The sequence below is a fragment of the Dipodomys merriami genome, unplaced genomic scaffold, assembly GCF_024711535.1.
Source record: "Dipodomys merriami isolate MVZ:Mamm:240054 unplaced genomic scaffold, mDipMer1.0.p SCAF_1, whole genome shotgun sequence".
NCBI classification, from domain to species: domain Eukaryota; kingdom Metazoa; phylum Chordata; class Mammalia; order Rodentia; family Heteromyidae; genus Dipodomys; species Dipodomys merriami.
Window position 1 is genome coordinate 63257581 of NW_027202270.1, and position 14778 is coordinate 63272358.

The window sequence follows — 14778 nt, forward strand, 5'->3', positions numbered from 1 at the left end:
CAGACTAATTGGCAAAAAGCCAGAACTGAGAAGCAGCTCAAGTGGTAGAGTGCCCTCCTTGAGAGAAAGGCCAAGTGGGAGGGTTAAGGCCCTTAATGCAAAAATTAGGACCAGAATAAAAATTAAAATCAGGTAAGAATCATCTACCAATACCAGCAACATTTCCACATAAAATTTGGTTTTGAATCAAAATGGAATTAAGAAGTGTAGATTTAGCACATTAAAAACAACTGGAACATCCAACACAATGTAAAAAACCATGGTTTTCAGACAGAAGAACCGCAGTCTTTGACAGAAAGAAAATAGGTGATACAAACTCAACATTCATCAGTTTGCTTCCTGGAGGCAATTTCTAAGCAACAACTGTCAGGTGTCCTTCTGAGATGAAGAAGGAGGGATTTGAATTAAGGGAAAACAAGAAAGGATAAATTTGTGGGGTGTAGTATTACAGAGGGAGAAACTATACAGAGAAGGAGTTCTAGAGCTCCTGAGACTATGGATGAGTTCTAAATGTGCATACATAACGGTAAGTGTCCTCTATTGAAGAAAGAACCACAAGAAAAAGTATTGGGAAACTTTCTGGAGCTCATAGAGGGCCAGGAATAGTTCATGCACCACCTACATTATAAAATTACAACAAATAGGGGTTGGGAAGGTAGCTCAGTGGTAGAGCGCTTGCCTTGCATGCATGAGGCCCTGGGTTTGATTCCTCAGCACCACATAAGCAGAAAAAGCTGGAAGTGGCGCTGTGGCTCAAGTGGTAGAGCGCGCTAGCCTTGAGCTGAAGAGCTGAGGGACAGCACCCAGGCCCAGAGTTCAGGCCCCACGACCGGACCCAAAAAAAAAAAATTACAACAAATACAAAAGTTTCAGAAAGATATTCAGTTTAAAAGTATACTCCTACATTAAATGGTTATTTGAAATCAAATGAATTAGTATATAAAGTTCAATAATATTTTTAATGTTTAAATGTAAGTGACTATTTAAACAAAACAATGAGAGCAATGGTGTTGGAGACTTGAAAACTATGTGAAAATCAAATACAGAGCAACAATAGCCCAAATGATAAGGAAATAAAAGTGTTATGTGTAGTTTATATACTACATACTCTGGTATAATTTTGTTTGAAAGTAGACAGTGTTAAGTTGAAAAGGTAATATAAACCCCTAAGAAGTGAACAAAAATAAAAACAAAAAGGTGTAGTCAACCAACAACATATATAAAGTACAAATGTGAAAGTAGCCATTACCTTCCACCCTCCAAAAGAACATCAACATGATGATCTCCAGTTATATCCATCTTCTTGCAAATAACATAATTTTATTTCCTTTATGGTTGTGTTTTCATGGTGTGTGCATATACATACATGCATATGTACAGATTTACATGTTTATATACATACATATATAAAGATATATACACACACATGTAACCTGACAATGAAAATGAAAATGTATACTGGGTTTTAAAAAGGTATTTATAGTGCTGAGAATGTGGCTTAGTGGTTGAGTACCTGCCTAGCATGCATGAAGCCCTGGGTTCAATTCCTCAGCACCACATACACAGAAAAACCAGAAGTGGAGCTGTGGCTCAAGTGGTAGAGTGCTCGCCTGGAGCAAAAGAAGTTCAAGGACAGTTTCCAGGCTCTGAGTTCAAGTCCCAGGACTGGCAAAAAAAAAAAAAGAAATAAAAAGGTATTTATAATAGTGAAAAGAAGAGCATATATAAACATAGCATGGCTTTGAGATTATCTGTAGTTTTAAGCACTTAGTATGGGTCTTTGCACATATCCTTTGCAGCTACAGGGAATGGGGAACTACTATGCTTTTTGACATTTATGTCTCAATAACTAGTAGAATAAGGAGTCAGAAATTTTTACACATATAGGAATCTTGAAAACATTATAAACTAACTTTACCTAGGTGTGATTTATAAAGCACTATGCCCAGCAAAACAAATGCAAGCTTACCCCAAGGACATACTAAACATTTGTGATATTCAGTATCATAAAAATGGGTCTTAACAAACTTAGGAGAAATGAGATTGTAAAGTCTCTTCTCTTTCTTTTTTTTTTTTTATTTAATTTTATTTTATTTGTGAACATACTGTACAGAGGAGTTACAATTACATGGGCATAAAGTCTCTTCTCTTTCTACTAAACAGCTAAACTAGAAATCAGCAGACAAATATTTGGGAAAATATCCAATATTTAGAAATTAAATGTACTTCTAAAGGAAAAAATGAGAAGAGAAAATTGAAAATATTTGAAATAAATGAAGACATGACACCTCAAAATGTATGAAATTCATCTGAAGAGAAGATTAGAGAAGAAATTATGGAAAATGCTTATATTTTTAAAGTGCATTAAATAAATTATCTGAGTTACCATCTTAAGAAAATTCAAAAAAGAATGGAAATTTAAACCCAAATCAAGTACAGGGAAGGAAGGAAGTAAAGAGCAGGTACCAGTGGTATTGAGAATAAAGTAAGAGTAGAAAATCAGCAAAACCAAAACAAACATTGTAAGAAAAAAAATCACAGAAATGATAAATCTCTAGTCAAACTGAATAGGGAAAAAAAGACAGAAACTGCTTATACTAGGAATAAAAATGAACATCATCATAGATTCTACACGTATTAAAAGAAGATCCCTGATCTTGAAGAGTATCGAATGTAGTCAGTAGAACAGGTTCTATTCATAGGAAACAAAGAGCAATTTAATAATGATTCCAATAATAATAATTAGAAACACCAATAGGCAATGTATTATAGGCCAAAAATAGTTTGACATACTTTATATGTAGAAGTCATTGAATTTGCACAAGCCTTATTGGATAAATATTATTACTATATTCAACTCATCCAGAGGAATTTGGGTAATACAGACATACTCAGACGTTTTAGTAATTCAGAATCTGGAGGAAAAGTCAGGAATAGGAGGAGAAATAAGGATTTTACTGAGCTAGGGAAAGTGTCAAGGCAGTGCTAAAGCTTGAGCTTCATGATGATTATCAGCATTTTCACAGTATATATCTTGTTGTAATATTATCAAATACCTGGACTTTGAAAGAATAAGCTAGTTTAAATCAACTGTTCAACTGTCTGGACAAACATTTTTTGAACAGCTACTAAATTCGAGCCTCTGGTATCATACAAATGAGCAAAAGATGGCTATCTTTGCTGTCATTGAGGTAAACATTATCAGGAAAAAGGTCACAATGTAGTTAGTTGTATATGTATGTAATATAGTGAAGCAGAACAAAGACTAGGTTATAATTATGAATTAAATACATACTATCACATTTGATCCTTCTTATTCATAGGTTCCTCACCTATAGATTCAATTATAGAATAGATGCATACTATTCCAGAAAAGATTGTATCTATACTAAATGTGTAACGATACATTTATTGTGTCATTCCCTAAATAAAATAGTATGAACATTATATTTAGGCAACATTTATATTGTGCTAGATTATATAAGTAACCTAGAGCTGATTTATAAGGAGCCGATATATAAATAGATTATAGTACTACATTGTTTTATGTAGGGGACTTAAGCATCTGAGAACTGTGAAACAATCTCTCAGGATACCAAGGGATAACTGCATATAAATTCCAGACAACATAAGGTTTGTGAGAATTATCCAGAGATAGAATCATAGAAAAAAAAGACTTGGAGCTAAATTTTGAAATAGCCACATTTATATAAATAAAGGAGGGATAAATGATATACCAGCTGGTGGTCAAAAAGTGAGGAAGACCAAAATGGGAATAAGCACACATAGTCTGGCGATGGAATGCAGGCAATACTAGAAGACAGTCAAAGAGAAAAGCAAACAAATAAAGGGGGTTAAAAGGATATATGCAGCATAAGAATTAATTTGCATCTAGCATTATTGTGAGAAAACAGAATTGACAACTTTCATTTGCAAATTCTAATGAAATCATTTTGCTATACTTTTATGGGAAAGAAGGTAGGAATACAAAAGGGAATACAGAGAATGCTCATAACAATAGAAAAAATGTGACAAAGATCATTTGAGATGCATATAATTTCATTACAACTCAAGAAATATCAGCAAAAAGCTTAATTACAAGACTTTATCTGATCTGAGATTATGATTTTTAAAAGGCAAGATCTTCTTTAATCAATTAAATAAACACAGCACTGTACCCAGTAACTACCAACAAACCGTATAGAAAACAGAAATTTCATACCCAAGAGTAAACAGCATGATCACTGTTACTCCTGTGGGCTTGTGAAATGCCTGCTCTGCAGTCACCAGGACGTCAGTGTGTCTGGGGGATATTCCCATTGCAATTTGTCAGCAAATTAGCAAATGTTCTTAGTGACAGGAGTGCACAGGCCAGGAATATACCCTTACCCTCATGCTTGGCTCAAATCACCTCAGCTCAATGTCTTACTGCCCTGTTGGCTCCAACTGCCAATTAAACAACCTCATCATCTGCAGATCTAAATTTGAACGCAGGTATCAAGTTTGGGTGTCTGATGAAACTAAGTCCTTTGAGGAAGCATGAAGTAATCATTCCTACAATGGGAAAAAAAAAATGGAAAAAGAAAAGAGAAGAAAATCCCCCAAAGTGAATCTTCAGTGGTTTCTGACTCTATTGAAGATTCATAAGATATGCTGAAACAACATTCCACCCTACAGGACTCTGTTGACAACTGGAAACAAAACCTTATCTCCTATGTCTTCCCTTGCTATTCAGCATAACCACTCCAACTTCCATAATCTTCTGTCGACACCTAGTGGTTAGAATTATGTGAGCAGAAATATGATATTTTTTTTCTTCAGGCGTTGTCTAGTGCTTCCTATTAGACTTGTCCATGCTACATCAAGATTCCTGGTATGGCTCAGGATATAGTGGTGAAAGTGTGATTTATTTTATTGTAACTAAACTCACATTTGGTAGATTATACTCAGTAAACTGTTTCTACTTAGCACACATCAAAACCACACATCAACCACAGAATAAAACTAAGAAAGGATAAACAAAAAAAAACAATAAATAAAAGAATAAAACAGAAATTTAAAAAATCCCCTAAGGCAACAGTTTGAGGCTTTTCTAAGTAATCTTTAAAGTTTAAGCTATTTCTATAAAGAAATTACAAAAACTTTTGAAGACATAGCTTTACGATAGCAATGATTTCTTTCAAAGTATTTCTCCATATCAGGCAGAACAAAAGATGTGAGCAATTAAATGAAGTTGATTCATGAAACATGAATATAGCCAAGCACAAGTGGCTCACACCTGTAATCCTAGATACTCAGAAGGCTGATATTTAATGATCACAGTTCAAAGCCAGCCCAGGCAGGAAAATTTGTGAGACTTGTATCTCCAATTAATCGCCAAAAGCAGGCAATGGAGCTGTGACTCAAGTGTGAAAACGCTAGTCTTTAGCAAAAGAGCTCAAGGACAGTGCTCAGGCCCTGAGTTCAAGCCTCGGGACTCTCTCTCTCTCTCTCTCTCTCTCTCTCTCTCTCTCTCTCTCTCTCTCTCTCTCACACACACACACACACACACACACACACACACACACACACACACACACACACACACCAAAATAACCCATGAACATAGGGTGGTATTCTTAGTTGATTCTGGGAGTTATATTTGCCAGGTGGTTATGAAATATTTGGGACATACTTATAGATAAGTTATGATTTATCTAAAACTCAAGTTTAACTGGATGACAACTATTTTATCGAGCACTCCTACTTAAAGTAAAACAAAAAAGCTAGCTGGGAAAGGTAGTTTTCTAGCAAAATGAAGAGTCTTTTTCTTTCTACCAGTCCTGGGGCCTAAACTCAGGGCCTGAACTGTCCTTGAGCTTTTATGCTCATTGCTAGTACTGTGCCATTTGAGTCACAGTGCCACTTTTGACTTATTTGGTGGTTAATTGGAGATATGAGGCTCACAGGCTTTCCTGCCTGGACTGGTTTCCAACCGTGATCCTCAGATCTCAGCTTCCTGTGTAGTTAGGATTACAGGCATGAACCACAGGTACCCAGCTCAAGAGTCATTTTATAGAGGGAAATGATGTTTTTGTATAGACTCAAACATTATATAAATATAAATGCAAAGCTCCAATATTAAAAGCATTTAACCAATTTGCATTTATTTATTATATGTAATAAAGCATTTCAAACTTACCATACTATCTAGATCCTCGACATGACAGTTTTCACAGTATTTCTATGCCCATTTCAAGGGTCACAGATGGTAAGGAATTAATACTATGGTCCACATAGACATACAGAAAAGCTAGAAGATTAATCCAATCCTCACAATAGATATGGTATCTCAAATAAAGAAAAAGTTGGTGTGATCTTTGAAATCATATATAGTTCAATTTGGGTTTAAAGCCAGAGTGTAACATAATTCCCCCTAGTAGTGAGACATTATTCTTCCTGCATAGGCTTATCTTCATGTACTCCAAATCTTTTAATATCTAGCCACTTCTCTTTATAGCCCATTTATTTGCTTCAGATCTTTAGTAAAATCTTATGATAATCTAAAATTGTTCATTTAGAATTAATTTTGTCTAGATATTTGCACTTCACATTTAGAAAATGTTCTTTCCTGTTAACTATTAAAACCTTAGAGCAGTGACAGCTGGTGTTCATAACACATATTGCACTTTTCCTTTAACACAAATTTTATCTCCTACTTTTGGTCCATAAATGCTCATAAAAATTCCCTGAGAGTTTAAGATGCAGACTCCTAAACCTCACTCTCAGAGATTCCGGTTCTATGTACATCTGGAGTTGATGTATATTTCTTTAGCCCCATTGATATTACCTCTTTTCTTCTTACTTCCTACTTAATCTCATCCAAGATTCTACAGTGCTTCTGAAACTTCACTGTGTATGTATGAGGCACTAGGGAACTTGTTAAAACAGATTCTGGAATAGTAGTTTCCGGATGGGTTAAGAGATTCTGCATTTCTAATAAGCTCCTAAGTAGCTTTAGATTCTTAGCTTAATCCTAAGAATTTCCACTTCTTCATGAATGGAGGGAGGGAGGGTGAGCAAATGCAGCCATCAAATTCAATATATTATATAAAAACTGAACTACGTAACTTGAGGGTGGAAATGGGAACAGGAAAAAATGGCTGATAATGATCTCAAAATATTGCACTTACAACCTAACATACATAATTGTAACCTCTTTGTACAACTATTTAATATTTTTTTAATTTTAACAGAATTTCCTCTGTTTTATGGAGTCAGGTCACAGACTGAATTCTCTGAGTTTATAAAACAATGTATCTGATTAATCCTTTTTTACTGAGTAGTTAAAGAGACTTAGCTTAAGTATCCTCACTCCAACTCTCTACTCCAGATACTTGAGATTAACTAGGAGCAAAACAGATGAATGTCTATGGGAGTCTTATCTAAAGCCATACTAAACCATTTCCTGGAACTACATAGACAGTACCCAGCATCTCCTATGAATATATACATGTAAATGGGAATCCAAGCTCCTTATTGTAACTCTCAATAAGAATGGAATTCAAAGGAGCTCAATAATGATGGTAATGAAAACGATATTGAGTTATACTTACTTTTTACTTGTTAAGAGCCACTTGCTGTGTTCAGTTGGATTATCTCAAAATATCCCTGAAAGAGATTATATTATTGTTCTCATTTTGCTGATGAGAAAAGAGACACTGAGAAAAGCAGATAGTTAATACCTAATACACAAATTAAAACAAAGTTTTATACTTTATAAGTTGCATCCCAACTAAAAACTGAAACATTAAATGAAAGGTTACTCTTCCATTGGGTACTAAAGTATAACAGTCACTCTAGCAGTTCTTTTTAACATTCATGTGCTGCCACCTAGCAATGAATGATTAGAACATACAAGGGGCTGGCTTCCAGGATGAACCTTGTTTTCTAGAAATGGCCAGAGCACATGCTTGTCTGAATCTATTAAATACTAAAGAGTTATTGAAGCATCCATTCAGGCAACTTAAAATTGCTCTCAAAAACTGAGTTTTGTGATCAAGTCAAAGATCAAAATTGTCCCTAATTTTTTACCCATACCCTTTATTATTCTTATCCTTACCCATCTTTTATGTTATCTTATCGTAAACATAAAACCTTTCCTTAAAATAACACAGAATATTGTCTCCAATTTTCTAATATGCTTTAGATATGCTTAGTTGAGCAGAAAATATTTCCTCTTATCTCTACTGGTTTTATAATACAATTGTCTTTATAGAAAGAACAAGGTACAATAGTCTTTGCATTTTGAACACTTAATAATGACTGAGTACGTGTTCCCTAGTTTGCCTAAGCATGAGTCCTTTCTTGTTGAGAACTAGTGTTCTTAAGAATAAAAAGGAGCTCGTGTGTTTATAAGAAGACATTAGTGCCGGCTGCTGTGAGTATAAGATGAGAAAGAAAACCCTAATATGTAGGGTACATATTAGCCTCTGAATAATCTAATAGTCTGGGAATCTGATCAACCTTTATAGCTCTATGACGTCTCTGCTTTGCCCCTGCAGATTAAGGACAAGACAAAAAAAAAAATAGAATGAAAGGAAGAAAGAAAATAGAAATGGAATAACAACCAACATGAATTTATTCATCTCTTCTTAGCTTTCTTGTAAAAGGAAAAAAGATTTTAGAACTATACATTTAAATTTGAAACTCACTTCCATCATTATATATAGTTCTATGATATTGGGCTGTTTACTACACATATAAATCTAGCTGAGTTTCTTTACGAAATGTAGAAACTACTAGACAGAGCTGTTGGAAAGATATATGGTAGTAGGTATGAAAACTAGACGTAAATCTAATGGACAGTAAAAAAAAAAAAACAAATAATTACTCTTAACATGATTAATTAAACAGTGAATTAAAAATTCACACAGTGAGACCAAAGGGGGTTATTCTTAGGAGAGGATCACAAGAATTCAATAACTATGTGAATATGACCACATAAAATGATGGTTTTCTAAATGAACTCCAAGAAATGGAAACAAGAGGTTTTTATTGTAGTGTTTGCAGTTCTTTTTTTTTTCTTTCATTTTTCCTTTGGCTTATTCCCTTTTGTCACTGTATTTGATTTCTGTACCCTTTGTCTTTTTATACAAGCCTTTCTGATTCCGGGAAAGGAGAAGCACAGAAGCAGTGGGACAAAGGGTGAACCAATTTAGCAGTGATACTCACTAGACACTATGTTGTAAATGAACTATACAACTTGAGGGGAAGGGGAGATGGGAGGGAAAAAACCTGGGAGAGAATGAGGAAGTGGGTGACAATGTTCAAAAGAAAATGTACTCAAATCATGCAACTGTAACTCCTCTATATATCAGCTTTACAATTATTTATTTATTTATTTATTTTGTCAGTCAGGGGTTTGAACTCTGGCCCTGAGTGCTGTCCCTCAGATCTTCAGCTCAAGGCTAGCCTCTACTACTAGAGTCACAGTGCCACTTCTGGCTTTTTCTGCTTATGTGGTGCTGAGGAATCAGACCCAGGGCCTCATGCGTGCAAGGCAAGTACTCTACCACTGAGCACCTTCCCAGCCCTACAATACTTTTTTTAAAAAAGCAGAAGAAGCAGAAGCAGAAGAAGAAGAAATAGAGCAACACAAACTGTTATTAATGACAGTTGCTACCAGGTCTTCATCTGTTCAACTTTCAACACACATGTATTGATCACTGTGGTAGGAATGCAATGAAGTCCCTGGAACAGGGAAAAAAATGGACAAAATCACTGTCCTCAAAAGTTGATGCTTCACCTTTTGAATATCACAGTAACCAAAATTCTATGCCCAATTACTATAGTAAAACTCCTTCAGCCAAGTTAATATTGCCCTATCAAAGAGTAAAGACTTTTTGGTCCTCATTAAACTTCTGTGTTCTATCTAATAATATTGTACAGTTACCTTCTTGATATTTAGAATTTCTCCCTCCCCCCACTTTCTATCACTCTGTTATAGAACTTCTTCTGTAACCCTTTATTTCCTACAGTGTTAACTTTCGCCCTTTTCTTTGATACTCTCCAATAATAATGGTGTTAGGTTTTTAAAAAGAGGTATCGGAGTAAGAACTGCACCAGGCACGTACTATTCAGGTAAGGGGTAGGTTTATTCAGTAGACCTGCTGGGACCAGGCAAGGTTGGCACTCCACGTGGCTGGGAAAGGCCTGGGAAAGAGAGAGAGAAGGGAAAGAGAGAGGAAAGAGCTAGAGCAGAGAGAAAGCAGAGAGAGCTAGAAAAGAACAGTAAGGGAGATAGGTAGCAGAGAGAGCTAGAATAGAGCAGTGAGAGAGCAGAGAGCTAGAAACGAACAGAGAGAGAGCCTGGGCCTGTGCTAGGCCTTATCTAGGGTATGGGCGGGGAAAGGAGGCTGCAATGCTTGATAAGAAATGTATGCATTAACCTGCCCATGTAATTGTAACCCCTCTGTACAGTGTGTTCACAAAAAAAAAAAAAAAGAAAGAAAGAAAATACACCGAAAGACCTAAAAAAACAAAAAAGATGTGACCTCAGCGGATGCAGATGTGACCTCTTCCAGGTGTCCCAGTGGCCTAGGTAACAGCAGGTACTGGGTGGAGACTTTGCTGCGAGGAGGGTGGAGTCTGCTAGCCATCCAGGAATGGACCTTACAAATGGCCCTTGATCTTTTCATGGAACTAGACTCATTGGAGGATCTGAAGAAACTAGGCACCTTCCGCCAAAGGAGAAAATGGATCTACTTAGAGACACACACATTCACGGCCATTTCAGGATCTTCATTTCACAAACCTTTTACCTACTCCTTAAAGCCTCTCAAGAGGTTCCTGTGGCTTTCCTGTTATCCATGTGTTAATGACCTTCCTGAGCAATAGGTCTGCTTTCAACAATTGGAAAATTCCACATGAATTTCCATAAAGCATTTTATGTATCCACATCAAACTCATTGTCTTTCTTTATAAACCTATTCTCTTAATTAAGCAGTTATCCTAGGGAAGGGGAGAAAGCACCATTTTTAAACCAAGTAGACCTAGATTTAAATATAGCCTTGAAGCTCAGTAGTATACTTAACCTTTTTAGGTTTTACATTCTCCACTTATGATATTAGTGTCTCCATTTTCTGCATTATTATGAGGAATTAAAAAGGTCATGGGAAATGCTTAAAAATGCCTTCCATATAGAATATATCCAAAAATATTAATATTGTGAATTCTCAATCTAAGTGATAGTAAGTATTTAGAAAGTACCTTGATCCAAAAAATGTAGGAATCATCTTCAACCTGTCCACTTTTTCTCATCTAATATGGCTATGCTATATCCACTGCTCACTTTATTCATCCTTAACTTCAACCTCTTTTCTTCTTACTCATAGTTACAAGTTTGCCAACTCATTTGACCCAATTGTATTATCCTACTTTCTAATCTATTCTCTGTACTGTATCCAGAGATAATTTCAAAGACACAAATACAATAATGCCATGACTGCTTAAATCTTCTCATTTGCTTCTCATTACTTCTGTATTACTTTACATTCTGCTCTACAATCTTCATCTCAATCCTCAATGTAGTTCTGACTCTCCCAAACACCCACAGTTTTAGATTCCATAGCTCTATTTATGCTGTTTTCATTGTCTGAAACTTCCCCAACCTGCTACATCTCCTCTTAGCATTTGCCAAACACCTCATATTTCAAAACACTGTTCAAGCATCACCTCCAATACATTAGTTCTCATGGCCAACCACCTGCCATATTGTTATCACTGACTTCTTTCTCTTACTTGGCTCTGACAGATGATTTTTCTATCAAAAGCTAAAATAATAACACATGGTTCACATTCTGAAAAAGCTTATACTTATGATTCAACTAGGAATTTTGGGCTACAAGAAAATAGAGAGCTGTGAATTATTTCAAAACTCAGTTTTTGTAGTTTCTTCTCCGAAGTTTTCTGTGTACCACCCCACACTGTGTGTGCATGTGTGTGCGCACACGTTTGTGTGTGTATATGTGAAAGACTATTTAGACATAAGGTTGGCTTTGTATTAATTTATTTAATCTTCACAAGTTCTCTAGTAGATACTATTATGTTCACTGTAGAAGTGAGCAAAGTACAGCACTAAAGCATAAAAAGACTAAGAGATTTGTCCAACATGATCCATCTAGAAATACCAGTTTAAGAATCTAAGCCAATCTATGTTAAATGAGCCTCATATCTATACAACTATGGTATTATGGCATACTAACTTTCTAAAAAAGCATAAGCAGAGGTGACTTAGGTCTTCAAACTGGTGTCTTTTATTAGACAAATTGAAAAAATCTTTTTTTTTTATGGCTCATAAAATCAAATTTTATTTCTTCTTGTGATTAATATAGTTTTGTGTATTTGCATGTACAATGTTATGGGTAATAGAAAAATCAAACACTTGTTTTTCTGCTCAAAATCAAATAGAACAGGAAAGAAAAAAAAAAAAACAGTATGTTTTCAAGCCTGTCGAATTCCTCTTCCACCATGATTCACTGATCCTTGGAATGTCATGTCTGGCCAAGTAGACTGTGGGCTGCAGGAGGAGAAGCACGTACCAGCACGCAGCCTGCATCCTCTTGCGTCTCAAACTTCCTTGGCGGTGCCTTCTCTGAGTCTTTGTTCCTTCAGAAACATAGATCCACCTGTCATCCACTTTACAGAGCAAGGAGCGTTCTCAGCATCAGAAGCCGCACAGGCTGGACTAGAGGCGAATCCAGAGACGGAGAGCAGGGACCGCTCTGACCAGGCTCCATGAAAGAGCTACTCGGGCCTGGCGTCGCCAGCGCCCCCGACGCGCCCTCCCTGGAGCTCCATGTCCACGCTCGGGCGAAACGGGGCCAGCTGCCTCGGCCAGCCTCGGCGGAGCCGGTGTCCCGGTACCCGGTTGGCACTCAAGATTGGTTCTTGGGAGCCCAGGCTTGGCACAGTTGGATTCACGGTGCAGAAAACTTAAGCGTCGAGAGAGAGAGAGAGAGAGAGAGAGAGAGAGAGAGAGAGAGAGAGAGAGAGAGAGAGAGAGAGAGAGAGAGAGAGAGAGAGAGAGAGAGAGAGAGAGCGCAGGGGGGAGGAGGGAGTAGAGGAGGAAAGAGAGCTGAAAAAATCTTTTAATTATCAAATAATCTTTTGTATACATCATCTTTTAAGTTTGTACAAGTTGTACAAACCCACTAAGTATGGGTTCTTAGCTCCTTGGCTCCCTTCATCTTTCATCCAGTTACTTAACTTGAATCTAAACTTCACTTCTAAAATCAAAAAGTTCCTTTCACATTACTAATGATTGCAATGCAAAAGCCCAAAACCACCAACTTTTTCAGAGCATTTCCACATACTTTAATCTTATTGAACTCAAGACTTCCACTAGGGACTGTAAGTCTCAGAAGAAAAGTTTCTTTCCTCTTCCTTGGCTGTCTTCAGTTTATCTAATACAGTACTTCTTTGATTTCAAATCTCAGCTTAAGTATGATGATGTAAGTCAGATATAATGGCATAAATAAAAATGTATGCAACTTTAGAGGCATACATTTTCAGCACCAAAAAGCAGTTTAAGAATGACAATTTGAGCCAGGCACCAGTGGCTCATGCCTGTAATCCTAGCTACTCAGGAGGCTGAGATCTGAGCAGTTTAAGAATGACAATTTGAGCCAGGCACCAGTGGCTCATGCCTGTAATCCTAGCTACTCAGGAGGCTGAGATCTGAGCAGTTTAAGAATGACAATTTGAGCCAGGCACCAGTGGCTCATGCCTGTAATCCTAGCTACTCAGGAGGCTGAGATCTGAGCAGTTTAAGAATGACAGTTTGAGCAGGCATCAGTGGCTCATGCCTTTAATCCTAGCTACTCAGGAGGCTGAGATCTGAGGATTGCAGTTCAAAGCCAGCCCGGGCAGGAAAGTCCATGAGACTCTTAGCTCCAATTAACCATCACAAAACCGGAAGTGGCACTGTGGCTCAAGTGGTGTACCATTTACCTTGGGCTAAAGAGCTCAGGGACAGCACCCAGGCCCAGAGTTCAAGACCCATGACCGACCAAAAAAAAAAAAAAAAGTCAATTTGAAATAAGAAATTTTTGTTTTTGTATCTTAATAGTAACCAAATGATTCTTGCCATAGAGAAAAAAAAGAAAAACTAAATATAAAAAAAAGGTGTTTGGGACAGGCAATTTCCTGAGAATGAGAATTTTTAAAATGCTAGATGATACTTCCTAAGAGTCAAAGAATCTCATTTCCTGCATATTTTTACCTAAAACATTCAAAGATATTCTTGTATATTCAGGATTCAGTATTCATGCTGGAAGAGATTTCAAATAGTATATGATTTGCAAAGTCCCCATTTGGACATTACTAATGGTACTAACTGCCCAAAGGTAAAATGATGTGTACTCCATGTTACCAACATAAAAGACGATTCATTAACAGTTTATATGTTTGTCAGGGAAATTCTCAAAATATCTAACAGAGCTACTTCTACATCTTATAAAAATCCAATTGCCAGTAATTATGCTCCACGGTATTATCCAACTAATTTGGAATGGCCACAGAAAACTTTCATACAAATTAAAGCAGCTTTATTCTCAGTCACCAAAAAGTATACGAAACCAAAACTTCTTTAATAGGTAAAAATAAACAATGAAATATCCATACATTAGAATACGATTCAGGAATAAGACAAGAATAAGCTTTTCAAAACCACATTAAAAACAAAGATGGTAAATGAAAAAAGTCAGTCTAGCATTGCTAAATATTAATTCCATTTTA